The 14,459-nt window shown below is 42.5% G+C and overlaps 1 protein-coding gene across 10 annotated transcripts in view; it reads right to left on the bottom strand.

Moving 5' to 3' along the window:
- Nucleotides 1–14,230, bottom strand: part of LOC111854118 (uncharacterized) — a 153,177-nt gene extending 138,947 nt beyond the window's left edge. For 7 of the 10 annotated variants that reach the window (XM_072700639.1, XM_072700645.1, XM_072700644.1 and 4 more), the window contains exon 1: nt 14,005–14,125. The gene's annotated coding sequence lies outside the window, so the exon portion shown is untranslated. Of the gene's footprint in view, nt 1–1,170; nt 1,202–12,015; nt 12,089–14,004; nt 14,126–14,153 lie in introns of those variants that run through there. The other 3 variants (XM_072700640.1, XM_072700642.1, XM_072700641.1) reach the window with 3 other exon arrangements.
- Nucleotides 14,231–14,459: the final 229 nt, after the last annotated feature.

The raw sequence follows: 14,459 nt of genomic DNA, 5'->3' as shown, positions 1-14,459 counted from the left end.
CGGCTCTGACTGCCCTGCCTGTTGCCTCTTTGAAGGCCTTGACTCCCTCACCCTTACCCCGGCAAAGCCGACGCCCCCCGGGACCCCGCCTGTCAGTGTCCCGTAAGGGCAGAGGACACAGGCGTCGGGTCCGGGTCCCGCCCTCCCTGCCCCCTGGCTCGCCCTCGCTCGCCTTGGCTGGGGCTCCGGGGCCGCCTGCGGTTCCTCCGGCTCGGGGTCGGCGGTCGCCTCCGGGTCCCCCCCTGGATCCTCGGTGCCGGTCCTCGGTCCCGCCTCCGGCTCCATGTCGGTCGCCTCCGGGCCCCCCTGCTCCGGCTGTGCGTCGGACGGCGCCTTCGCCGGCTCCGGCTGCGCCTCCGCCTGCCGCGGCTTCCCCCTCCTGCCCGCCTGCACTGGTGTTCCCTCCTGCTCCCTCCGTGTCCCCTCCGTCACTCCCTCGTCCCGTTCCCTTGGCCCCTGGGTGGTCCCCTTCAGCTCCCTTCTCCCTCCCGCCTGCGGCCCCTCCGGCCGCTGCCCGTCGCCCGCCTGGGCTCCCTCGTGCTCCCCTTGTTCCTCCTCCCTTTCCGTTTGTCCCGCCTATATCTGCTCCTCGTCCCTTTGTTCCTCCTCCGTTCACTCCTGGCCCTTTTGTTCCGCCTGTCTCCCCTTCTGTGTCTCCCTTCCAGGTCTGTCTGTCCGCTTTCCCGGTTCTTTGTCGGGTTGTGTCCTTCGTCTCGTCCCTGTTCCTGTTTTGTGTCTCGGTCTTGTTCCCTGTTTTTGGTTGATGTTTTTGCTTTGTCTTCCAGGTCCTGTTCCCCGGTTTCGTCCCGTCCGTCGCCTCCTCTCGGGCGCGCCCGGTGTGCGCGCCTTTGGGGGGGGGTTATGTCACGCCCCGCTCCGTCCGCTCCCGATGTGTGCCACGCCCACCTCGTTACCTCGTGTGATTCCCTGATTGTCTCTTACCTGTGATTCGTTACCCTTAGCCTGTGTCTTGTATTTAGTCCGTGTCTAAGTCAGTGTACCCCAGATCTGTCATTGTATTGTCCGTACCTGTCAGTCTGCGTGGAATAAACCCCGTTACCCTGACTTCCTGGCTGCTTTCGCCTGCTTCCCTGCTCGCTTTAAGCCCGAACGTGACAAGGATTATGAGTAATAAAAATTATGTGGTGGTTATGGGTGACTTTAATTTACCTGGGATACAGTGGGACAGTCTCTGGCTCTTCTGTAAATGAAGTTGAGATGGAAGAATTAGTACAGGATTGTTTTTTTACTCAGTTTGTTAATATCCATACCAGGGGAGAAGCCCTTCTTGATCTTGTTTTCTCTAATAACCAGGATATGATTGGAAAATTAGAGGTTTTAGAACCATTGGACGGTAGTGATCATAACATGGTTAAATTCGAGGTTAATTTTAGTGTCCAAAAAGCAAAGTCGAAATTAAAAGTATACAATGTTAGGAAGGCTGATATTAATGGTATGAGACTGAAACTAGAAACTGTAAACTGGATGGAGTTAAATAGTAAAACAGTTAAAGAGGCATGGGAATTTTTTAAAAGCACATTGTTGCAAGTGAAAGAGGACTTCATACATGTTTCCAGCAAAACTAAATATAGGAAACAACAACCAAGGTGGTTTACTAAGGAAATTAAGAATAAAGTCAGGAGGACAAGGGCTCTGTTCCACAATTGGAAAATAACTAATGATTTCAAAATTAAGCAGGAGTATCTAAGTCTACAGGTAGAGTTAAAAAATAACATTAGACTGTCCAAGAGGGATGTAGAAAGAAAAATTGCACTGGAGGCTAAGGATGACAATAAAAGTTTCTTCCTATATTTTAACTCCAAAAGAGCTCTAAAAGCTGAAATCACTAATTTGCAGGATAGTAAGGGCCTTATAATGGAAAATGAAATTGATATAGTAAATGAGTTTAATGATTATTTTTCACGGGTGTTCACAGTAGAGAACACAAGTAACTTACCACCAATTAGTATGAATACAGCGTCGTCTATGACCAATATATGTATAATTGAGGCTGATGTGGTACTAAGTCTAGCTAAACTCAAAATAAATAAATCGCAGGGCCCTGATGGCATCTTACCTATAGTTTTAAAAGAGATGAGGGATATTATTAGCCAACCTTTAACTCTAATATTCCAGAAATCATTATCTGTGGGTATGGTACCTTCAGATTGGAAGCATGCTAATATAACACCCATATTCAAAAATGGGGATAGAACTAATCCAGCAAACTATAGGCCAATCAGTTTAACTAGCATTACTGGAAAAATAATGGAAGCTATAATCCAAGTGAAAATGGTAGATTACCTGGATGCAAATAACATTCTGAGGGATAGCCAACATGGATTTAGGAGAGGTAGATCCTGTTTAACGAATCTACTTGAGTTCTTTAAGGAAGCTACACGTGAAATTGATCACAAAAAGGCCTACGATGTGATCTATTTAGATTTCCTGAAGGCCTTTCATGTTGTCCCCCACAAACGGCTCTTGCTAAAGTTCAAAGCTGCAGGGATTTTAGGAGCTGTGGCAGCTTGGATCGAAAACTGGTTAACCGACAGGAAGCAGCGAGTAGTTATTAGAAGCACAATGTCAAAGTGGGCCTGCGTTCATAGTGGGGTACTGCAGGGTTCAATTTTAGGACCACTATTTTTCCTAATTTACATTAATGATATTGACACCAATACATACAGTAAACTGGTTAAATTTGCAGACGACACCAAGGTGGGTGGTGTAGCAGATACTGATCTAGCAGCAGAGAGGCTACAATGGGATCTGGATTTAATTAGCTACTGGGCTGATACTTGGCAGATGAAATTTAACACAGATCAATGTAAGGTAATCCATGCAGGGAGCAGAAACATAAAGTACAAATATTTTATGGGTCCCACTGAAATAAAGGTAGCTGACTATGTTGATGCTTTCATGTCCCACTCTTGCCAGTGTGGGGAAGCAATAAAAAAGGCCAATAGAATGTTGGGTTATATCTCCAGGTGTGTGGAGTTTAAATCAAGGGAGGTGATGTTACATTTATATAATTCCTTGGTAAGACCCCATCTAGAATATTGTGTGCAGGTTTGGTCACCATACCTTAAGAAGGACATTGCTGCCTTAGAAAAGGTGCAACGGAGGGCTACGAGAATGATTCCTGGTCTTAGAGGAATGTCTTATGAGGAGAGGTTAGCTGAGCTAAATCTGTTCAGCCTCAAGCAAAGCAGACTAAGGGGGGACATGATCCAGGTCTATAAGATTCTAACGGGTCTGGATGCTGTTCAGCCAAATGGCTATTTCAATATTAGTTTAAATATTAGAACTCGTGGCCATAAGTGGAAATTAGCGGAAGAACATTTTAAAACAAATTTGAGGAAGCACTTCTTTACACAGCGTGTAGTTAGAGTATGGAATAGTCTTCCTGCTAGTGTAGCAGAAGCTAAAACCCTGGGTTCCTTTAAATCAGAGCGAAAGATTTTAACAACTCTGAGCTATTAGTTAAGTTCTCCCCAAACGACCTTGATGGGCCGAATGGCCCCCTCTCGTTTGTAAATAAATAAATAAAAAAAACAGCCTCTTTTACTACTACAGGGACAGTAAGTGACTCAGCCTGATTCTGTGCCTGTAATCAGAACAGTCACATGACTGTTGAGCAAAGCCTTTAACCCCCAGCTCCAGTTCAATTCAATTAATTTTTATATAGCGCCTTTCACAACAGAACCCCAAGGCACTTTACATGGGTGTATTGTGATATATTACAGACATCATTAAGACAGAATAATACAAAAACAGGGAAAATGGAAGACAAAGAGATGAAAGAAATAAAGCCAGATGACAATGGATGCATTGCACATTGGCTGACCCTGTGCTGTAATGCCCAAGTTATGGAGAGCAAGATGAGGTGGACAAAGAGAGGACCTGCACTACGCAGGGTTATGAGGAGTTTAAATCAAAGCTGCAAAGAAAGTGCAATGCCACTGCAGCCAGCAAAAGCAGGCAGGCTTGTTGGCAACGTATTGCCGATCGAGTAAATGCACAAGTACATTTTCATGGTCATAAAACGTGGTCTAAAATATCTTACGACCGATTATTAGACTATGAAGTATTTTCTGAAAAGATTTGAAATACAGTTAAATACAGAGGCTCACAGATGCGACGCAATTCAGAAGTCACCTATTATTTGCTGTTAAGTAATGTAATGCTCACTAAAGTTCCATTACTGTGATGTTACTCATAATGTAAACCTAATGTTAACAATAACTTAACTGATCCAATTTCAAATGCAATAGTAGTGGAAAGTGTACGTAGCAGCAAGTCAAGATGGAATATAAAAACATCATGTGAAGTGGTAGGGCTATGTATTTATATTTCTACTCATTATGAAAGATTTGTTGTGTCTAGCCTCCACTTAATAGTGTGTTTCTATGTTTTACAGCTAATAAGAAAAAAGGTGTCTGACACTTAATAGAAGGTGAGCCATTGTTTAACAAACAAATGATTCACAACAGGACAAAACAGAAGCATATGTGTAGAGAGCCCCTCATGATTCTCACGCCAGTGTTGTATGGATCATCCAGGTACACAGAAAACTTGACTTAACCAAGAATATAACCTGCTTGGAGCAGGTTTGAGACGCAGCGTAAATTGCCAAAGCAGCATGCTTCGAGTAAAACCTAACCACCTTTCGTAGTACAGGTAAATCACAAAGTTACACCACACATCATCAAGTTACTCGCAAAGTTACCCCGACAAGCCAGTAACCCCGTTTCGTAGTACAGGCCCCAGGACATGCACAATGCATATTGCCATATTTTTGGCACAATTGGAACCCCATACAGTAGGAGGTTTAAACTCGACACAAAATGAACCATCATCTGTCACAAGTCTTTGCATGTAAGCTATTCATAAAAAATCAATACAGGGTTTTTGAGAATTGCTACAGAATCACAAAACATAAGTGTATCTGTTTTCTTACACCCTTGTTGTTACATATAAACTACATGAAATATGATTTTAAAACAATCAGGACCTAAATAGATACAGTACCAGTCAAAATTTAGAGACACCAAGCTCTGTGTTGCATCATATGACCTGGACACCCGACCCGACTTTGGAGAAGTTTGACCAGAGAGTGAAGGAAAAATGGCCACCAAGTGCTCAGCATATGTGGGACCTCCTTCAGGACATCTGGAAAAGCATCCCAGGGTCAGCCAGTCCCTGGAGCAATTGGGGTTAAGGACCTTGCTCAAGGGCCCAATGGTGGCATCACTCTGCTGACCCAGGGATTTGAACTGCAAACCTTCTGAGTTCCAACTCATAGAGCTGCCCCCCACAAACAAATTATTATTTTTTGTTTAATACCTTTTTGGTCACTGCATAATTCCATATATGTTATTTTACAGTTTTGACGTCTTTAGAATTACAGTCGTCCCTCGCCACTTCGCGCTTCCACTTTCACGGCTTCACTCTATCGCCGTTTTTGTAGCACCGGTGGGGCGGATGTCCCAGCATGCCCCACGTGCAGTTGTAAATAGCCCTTGTGTTGTTGCTGTTAATGTTAATGGTTAATTCCTTATTGTTGCGCGTGTGTTTACCTGTGTCTTGTGTGTACCCGGACTATCCTCGTGTGTAATTAGCTTCCGTAAATCCCCTACTGTGTATGCGTCTTACAGTTCGGCGTTTGACAACCTTGTGTTTCTTATGCGTAATTGGTTTTGGTGCTCATTGGGTGCCTGATGTAGTACTTGTAAGAACCACCAATGAAGAGCGTGTTTCTCCGGCAACAGAGTCTCCTTGTCTCTCTGCTTCTGCTCCTGGTCCTCGGTCCGCCCGTCACCACATTCATTAAAAAGTTGATCGAGACAGTGGAAATGATACGTCGCTACGCATCGGAAGCATCTTTGCTCTTGTGTTTGTGATTTCTGAGAATTTTTATCTAAGCCCACGATGGCTTTTCATGGATTTTCATAGGTTAGTGGTTATGTGTAAGAACTGAGTGTGTGTAATTAAATGTACAATAATAATATATTTGTAACATCTAATATGTCTTATTTTCTCTTATTTTGTCTAATATATTGGGTAATATGAGTGTGACTAAAGGGTGTTATTTTATGTGTAAAGGGCTAATAATGTTAAAAACCGTGTTTAGAATTTAAACAAGTTTTCTGTGCTCTAACTATGAAAATATTTGATTTATAAATAAAGAATCCTACTTTGCGGAAATTCACTTATCACGGTAGAGTCTGGAACTGATTAACCGTGATAAACGAGGGCCGACTGTATTCTAAAATGTGCAGAATAGTACAAATAAACCTTTCTGTGGGTAAGTACATCCAGACTTTTGACTGGTACTTCCCATAGCACTTTCCATGACACAAAGTTTTTGTAATGATTGGTGATAAGCAGCTTGGTAAGTACTAGGGCTGGGTAAAAAATATCGATTCTCCGATTTTAATCGATCTTCAGTTTAACGCAACGATATCGATTCGGGAAATCCCCGAATCGATTCTTAATGCGCGTCTTTTTATTTTTTTACAGTAATGTGCATTTTGCAGTTTGTTTACATGGTGTACAATGGATGCACATATTTATGACTTCTTGTTACAGTGGTCATTTAAAATAAACAACTGTGTGCACCCTATTATTAATGTAGATGTGTATTTCAGTAATTAACTTAAGTAGGAGAGTTTCAGTTACCAGCATTTATATCAAAATATGGATCCCATGTCTGCAAAACTAACATTTTAAATGAAATATTGATAGCTAATCCATATTGAATCGAATCGAATCAGAATCTAAATCGAATCGAATCGAAACCATAAAAATAAGAATCGAATCGAATCGCCGAATTGGTCACAATACCCAGCCCTAGTAAGTACTGTATTGCCTTCAGGAAAGGGGAGCTTTGGTGCTTTAATGACTGCAGTAACAGCTTCAGCCAATAGAGGCCACTGTTCTACAGATGTTTAGTTTGATACTTAGTTTGATACTAAAGCTCCAAAGCGGTATCAGAAAAAAAATGAATGACTACATCACAAATCACTGCTCGAATTAATTCTTAACATGAATACATGATCAATGATGTCTGAAGTTTTGTTCAAGTAGAAACTACTGCTTTGGCGTCATAAGAAAGCATGAGTATTGGCCCTGCCATTGTCATGTTGATCAGGCGTTTGCTTTGCAGATTGACAATAAAAAGAAAGTAGTGAGGAACAATCAAGGAAACTAGTACATTCTGGAGTTTGAGAACATTTCAAATTATTACCAACAAATAGAGTGAAAACCTATAAGAAAATAATAATATACATGTGACATCATACAGTACAAACAAGCTGACATCATAGATGCAACAATATATTGCCCACAGGTCAAGTGTTTGGTCTGTTCTCAGAAACTGACATATAATAACAGCACATCATCAGTGCTGAGACACAGTGAGCCCAGCATGCTGCATTCTGAGGACCTACTGAGATTTTGGTCTCTGCAGAAAGCTGTTTATCCACATCTTTGTCAGCTTGCACTTCAGTTTTTATGCTGCCCAGCCTCTTTTGTCCCCTGTGAGCATTTATTCTCAAAGACAGGAGAAGTTATAAAGAAAAACCTGCTCCCAACTCTGTGTTCTTAAAAACTTTTGAGTGGTGAACCAGCCACAAGCCTTAGGGCTGGACGGCATACTAAAATAGCAAACGGTAAATAACCAAGACAGTCAGCAGCTTGGAGGGGGCGTGGCTAGGCATGAGAAACACCTGAGAAAACAGAAACAAAGTCCCTTGGCAAAGCAGTTTGACTGGTTCTTCAGGACTGCAATCCTGTAAATGTGAGGCAGGTGTGGCAGGAGTCCTATTCATGTATTCACTTTAGACCAGTGGTTCTGAAACAGTACATTTATGAATGTTTTAAAGATGTGTTTTTATTATTATTAAAAAACACATTTAGCTTGATAGTATAACCAACATGTTTTATTAGATTATTGTATATTTAGCTCAATAGCGGCAGCAAGCACTAATAAAATTGGCCTACATCAATGAATGTTTATAAAACGTGTTTTATTAGTAATTATTTAAAAACTGTTTACATTTAGCTTGATAATGTAATTGATATGTTTTATTAGATTAACATAGCCTATATTTACCTCAGCAAGCGTTTAGATCAATAAAATAGACTAGTACTACGATTTACCAATAAATAAAGATAAAAATGTAAGAAAATGCTTGATATGAACACATCATTACAAGCCAACATGAAATACACTTGTCTTGATATCCAGATTTGGCTTTGAAATGTTTCTATGGACACTATTACTGATACTGTCCCCATCGTATGCTGTTTAATATTATTTTTTATTAATTATGTTATTTAGCCTAACCTAGCCCATTAGGTGTAATATGAAAGAAACCCAGCCATTAACATAGCCAGAGTAGCCTAGCCTATGCTTATATTTAACATGTTTCATACAATTATCTTTGATCCAGACCCTATAGCACGTCACAGTTTGGGAACGTTTTTTATTGCCAATGACCATTGTGTTGTCTTACTGAATGATATGCAGCTTGCGCAAATTACTGAGGTTCGGACCTCAGTGGCTTCCTATCTGGCTACAGCCCTGATTGGGAGTGCTCCCCAGCCAAAGACGTATGCATGCTGTGCATGCGAGACACCTTTCAAACATCACATAGCTTAAGGAATTCTGCTTTGGAGAGAGGGGAAAATTTTCTGCCAGTGATTTCAGAGATTGATATATGGTTTTGGAAACATCTTATTGAGGTTATTTCAACCCAGCCCTTACGACAAGTTTTTCGTAAACTTAAAGGTTTTACTATGATTAAATAACCATGGTTTACAATGGTTTGCCGTTTTTCATGGTTTTTTGGGTAACTATGGAAACCATGACTATGGTTTTGTCATGGTTTCGCTACAGTTAAACCCTAGTATAATCTTGGTCATAAACCATAGTTTTTGTTTTACCATGGTCTTTGTTTTACCATGGTCTTTCCAAACCATGATAGTACTATAGGTAGTACCAAAGTACCATGAGGTACCATAGTAAAACTATGGTTACTGCATAAAAAGTCATTGCATGTTCTTTATAATTCTATTGAATCCCACAATTCCCCCTTTTGATCTCCGCAAGGAGATCACCTTTAGCGGCATGGAAGTACAAACTGTTGTCCCCCTCCTTCCTGACGGGCAGGTGAGGCATCATCTGCGCATAGGTATTGTCCCGTTTCTCTATCACCATGGTAATGAGACGAACTGACAATGCGTGCAGACAGGGAATACAGCAACACCCGCAAGTAACTAAGATTGCAGCGAAAGTAGCAATGGATAATAAAAGCGAGCTCATTAAGCCTTTCCACTGCCCAAACATGGAGTGCATCCAGTCATCCCAAAGATTATCTATGCCGGAGTGTTCATGCATCGTTTTGGAGAGGGTCCCCAAACCCTCTAGCGCCTTAGTCACTGACCTGTCCGGGGCTGTGTTGTTAGGAATAAAGGTGCAGCATACCTTAAGTTCCTATTCCTAACTCCTGGTCCCCCTTGGTCAGTGGTACTAATCTTATCTTGTACTTCCCCTCACCCTGGCCCGTTGCCTGACTGTAACCGTAGGCGCTGTTCACACATAATACACATGCCTAGGCTCTCCTTTCCTCCTCATGCATATCTTCCTCTTTCCTCCACTTCCCTTTCTTCATTATGTTGGCTCTCGCCCTCTGGCATGCTGCTCTATCCCTCTGACTAGCATGTTCTCTCTCCTTCTTCCACAGTAACTCTCCCAATGACCGCCTGTCTTCCACTTGATGTCCGGCACACCGGACCACTTTACTCATGTGCTCCCAGGCGTCGGCTACCTCCTTGTCCCTATTTTTCTCCTTGACTGGTTTTTCTACAGCTGCCTTTACCACCTGCATCTGTTTGGCTAACGGCTTCCATACCGCATTTTTAGGGGGTGCCCATCCCCCGTTATTTACACTCACCTAAAGGATTATTAGGAACACCTGTTCAATTTCTCATTAATGCAATTATCTAATCAACCAATCACATGGCAGTTGCTTCAATGCATTTAGGGGTGTGGTCCTGGTCAAGACAATCTCCTGAACTCCAAACTGAATGTCAGAATGGGAAAGAAAGGTGATTTAAGCAATTTTGAGAGTGGCATGGTTGTTGGTGGCAGACGGGCCGGTCTGAGTATTTCACAATCTGCTCAGTTACTGGGATTTTCACACACAACCATTTCTAGGGTTTACAAAGAATGGTGTGCAAAGGGAAAAACATCCAGTATGCGGCAGTCCTGTGGGCGAAAATGCCTTGTTGATGCTAGAGGTCAGAGGAGAATGGGCCGACTGATTCAAGCTGATAGAAGAGCAACTTTGACTGAAATAACCACTCATTACAACCGAGGTTTGCAGCAAAGCATTTGTGAAGCCACAACACGCACAACTTTGAGGCGGATGGGCTACAACAGCAGAAGACCCCACCTGGGTACCACTCATCTCCACTACAAATAGGAAAAAGAGGCTACAATTTGCACGAGCTCACCAAAATTGGACAGTTGAAGACTGGAAAAATGTTGCCTGGTCTGATGAGTCTCGATTTCTGTTGACACATTCAAATGGTAGAGTCAGAATTTGGCGTAAACAGAATGAGAACATGGATCCATCATGCCTTGTTACCACTGTGCAGGCTGGTGGTGGTGGTGTAATGGTGTGGGGGATGTTTTCTTGGCACACTTTAGGCCCCTTAGTGCCAATTGGGCATCGTTTAAATGCCACGGCCTACCTGAGCATTGTTTCTGACCATGTCCATCCCTTTATGACCACCATGTACCCATCCTCTGATGGCTACTTCCAGCAGGATAATGCACCATGTCACAAAGCTCGAATCATTTCAAATTGGTTTCTTGAACATGACAATGAGTTCACTGTACTAAAATGGCCCCCACAGTCACCAGATCTCAACCCAATAGAGCATCTTTGGGATGTGGTGGAACGGGAGCTTCGTGCCCTGGATGTGCATCCCACAAATCTCCATCAACTGCAAGATGCTATCCTATCAATATGGGCCAACATTTCTAAAGAATGCTTTCAGCACCTTGTTGAATCAATGCCACGTAGAATTAAGGCAGTTCTGAAGGCGAAAGGGGGTCAAACACATAGTAAAACCTTTAAGTTTACGAAAAAACTTGTCGTAAGGGCTGGGTTGAAATAACCTCAATAAGGGCACGTCCCACCAGCTCAATCCCAGCCAAACCGGCAGGGAGCGAGTGATAAGCACCCAGGACAGAAAGAGCCCACAGCGTTGTTCACACACAAATCAGCACAATAAAGTAGTAGTTTGAGACTCCTAGTCTCGGGATTCTAACCCGGTACTTTTGGGATTTTAACCCAGGGACTCAAACCCGGTACTTTTGGGATTTTAACCCAGGGACTCCAACCCGGTACTTTTGGGATCTTAACCCAGGGACTCCAACCCGGTACTTTTGGGATTTTAACCCAGGGCCTCCAACCCGGTACTTTGAGGACTATTCACCTCGGGACTCCAACCCATTTTAGAGGGGGGGCCCTTTTCCCTCTTACCAAACTAGAATTTGGGGGTCCTGAATTCCCCGGGCCTCTAACCCAGCTTTTCTACCGCTTGTCAGCAAGTAGGGGGGTTGCCACACCAAGGACAATGCGGGGGTCCTGTACCCTCCACTCCTGAAGGTCCTACCTTACCACGAGGGTCCCGTACCCTCCGTTCCTTAAATCCTATTTCACTGCGGGGGTCCCGTACCCTCCGTTCCTTAAATGCTAATTCACTGCGGGGGTCCCGTACCCTCCGTTCCTTAAATCCTAATTCCTCACACACAATGCCTGCACACAATCCCTGGATACAATACATGCACAACAGATAGATACAGCACATATATGACATACGAACACGGTACGTGCAAATCCTCCCTTGTGTTAATTTTACTGACGGCCACTGGACACTTCAAACTGCTCAATTTGACATAACCAATATACAGATTTTGATATAACAGGCTCTGCTTACCTCTTCTAGTCGGGCCCGCAGTTCTCTGTGTCCAAGTAGGCAGCGTCACACTTAGCCGAATCTTACGAATCTCCTGCTCATCCCGGACAAGCCCCCAAATTGTTGGGTTCAGCCACCCTCCGGGTCCGTGATGAGAAGGGATCCACACCAGAGACGAGGAGTAGTTGCACGTCAACAGTTTATTCAGATCGATCTGGGAGCCACACTCTGACATACATTCAGCATGTACAGTAGGAAGCTCGAACCATAGTTGTCGGCTCTGTCTCTTTATAGGCCCTCCGGGGTGTTCCCCCCCCTTCTCGGTACTTTTCCATCTACGTGACTACAACATATTTTGACATTTGCTCTAGTTCGTCAGTGAGTACATGTTCCCCCCCCCCCCCTTTATGTTAAGCAAAAGTTAAAATAAGTATCGCTTATAGGATGTGTTCCTGTTTTCCAGCCCTCTGAGACGAGGTCACCCTGACCTGCTCGCACACTGTCAGTTCCTGATTTCTGTTAGCTGCATTATTTTAGAATCAACCCCCTCCTTTCATCATGCCCTGCTTTAAGCTATATTCTCCTTTTCCTCTATTCATTGTATGTTCTTTATAATTCTATTGAATCCCACAGTACTATGCGTGGAAACATCGCAAAATTATTTCACCACCTGCTGCCACGACATAATAAAAAAAATATTCTCACTATCACGTTATAACATGAAAATATTACATTATAACGTGAAAACATCACGTTGAAACGAGAAATTGTATCACGTGATAACGTGAAAATATCACGTTATAGCGTGAAACCGTATCACGTTATAGCGTGAAACCGTATCACGTTATAGAGTGAAACCATATCACGTTTTGACATGAAAATATTACGTTATAACGACAAAACCTATCCCGATAGGATTAGAAGTTAAATTGATCATGGGTGGTGTTATGCCGAAAAAGGCGTCCCTAGCTGTAGAATGCATGCCTGTCTTGGGAGCGCGCACCACTGAAAACAGCGAAAGGAAAGCTCTTTTGTAACTCGTGTAAATGTCAAACGCCTGTTAATATCAATTGAATTCATTCTAATCTATGGCTAAAATAAATCTTTTCACTTCTTTTGACAGAGTAGAATGGAAATGTTTTTTGTTCTTGGAAAATTCTACTTTACTCCAGCTTTATTTCATGGATTTGATTACTTTTCGCCTCCCCACAGCCTCTCTTCTGGCTGTTCTTAATATCCTAAATCAGACTGGGAGCTTCACAGGATATAAATTAAACTTTCATAAAAGTGAAGTTTTCACTAATTAGCTGAAGAACTCCCCCAAATCTCTGCTTAATAGAATTGTTTGTCCTTTTAAAAAGACTGCAGAAGGTTTCAGATACCTGGGGGGTGTATTTATTAAAATGTCACTTACTGACATGTTTGCTAAGAACCTCCTCTCATTACTAGGCGATCTGAAGTTACACTTTGAGTTATTCTGATCAACCTACCAAAATTGTATACATTTTTCAAAATATTCCAGCTCTTATTAACAAGTATTTCTTTAACTTGAACCAGCATGTATATACATTGTTTTCAGCCAATAAACCTGCACATATTGGGAGGGCAGCTCTCCAACTCCCCAAGAGAATGGGGGACCTTGCAAATTTTAATTTATAGGCAGTTAAAAAAAACTAATAACATCCATCCATCCATTTTCTGTAACCGTTTTTTCCTATCTCAGTGGTTATAGATGCAAGTCAGGGAACAACCCAGGATGGGGTGCTCACCCACTGCAGACCTACGGGCAATTCCAAATCACAGGGGCAATTCCACTGTGGGGAGGGATCGGACTACCTGACAATGGTAATGACAACACAGGGAGAACATGCAGAACTCTACACACATGGAGCCATGGCAGACACTCAAATCCTGGTCCCAGTTTGTGTAAGGCAACAGTGCTAACCACTGCACCACTGCAAATAAATATTAAATATTAAATTCCATAAATAAATAAAAAGTAATACGTACCTATTCTGTAAAGTTGTGTGAAAGAAGTTGGATTAACGCTCAGATGTAGTATCCAGCGTAACAGCTCCTGTTTTGAATATAAAATATGTCAAGAAAATGCCTTAACAATGCCTTACCTAAAGCAAGGGAACACCCTGTTACTGACTTACTCATATCTGCTCCACCCCACATGTTCAAGTCATTAGTGACAGCCATGTTAATGCTAGTGACAGCAAGCTAAGACTCGTTGAAACACAGTTGAAACTATGTCAAAAATATGGTAAACACTTGAAACATCCAGTGAAAATGGAGGACATCTATTGGTCAAAAGGTGCATGACAGAAAACAATGAACCATAATAAAGAAAGGACAGACTAGAGTGTGGTTTTCAAACTCAGTGTGCCCAACTGCGATGACAAAAACATTGTGTTGATTTCTGCATTTCCATATACTGTTATGACATGTTATAATCTGAT

This window comes from Paramormyrops kingsleyae, chromosome 16, assembly GCF_048594095.1.
Source record: "Paramormyrops kingsleyae isolate MSU_618 chromosome 16, PKINGS_0.4, whole genome shotgun sequence".
Lineage (NCBI taxonomy): Eukaryota > Metazoa > Chordata > Actinopteri > Osteoglossiformes > Mormyridae > Paramormyrops > Paramormyrops kingsleyae.
Note: the sequence above shows the minus strand (reverse complement) of the source record. Positions and strands in the feature narration are given on the sequence as shown.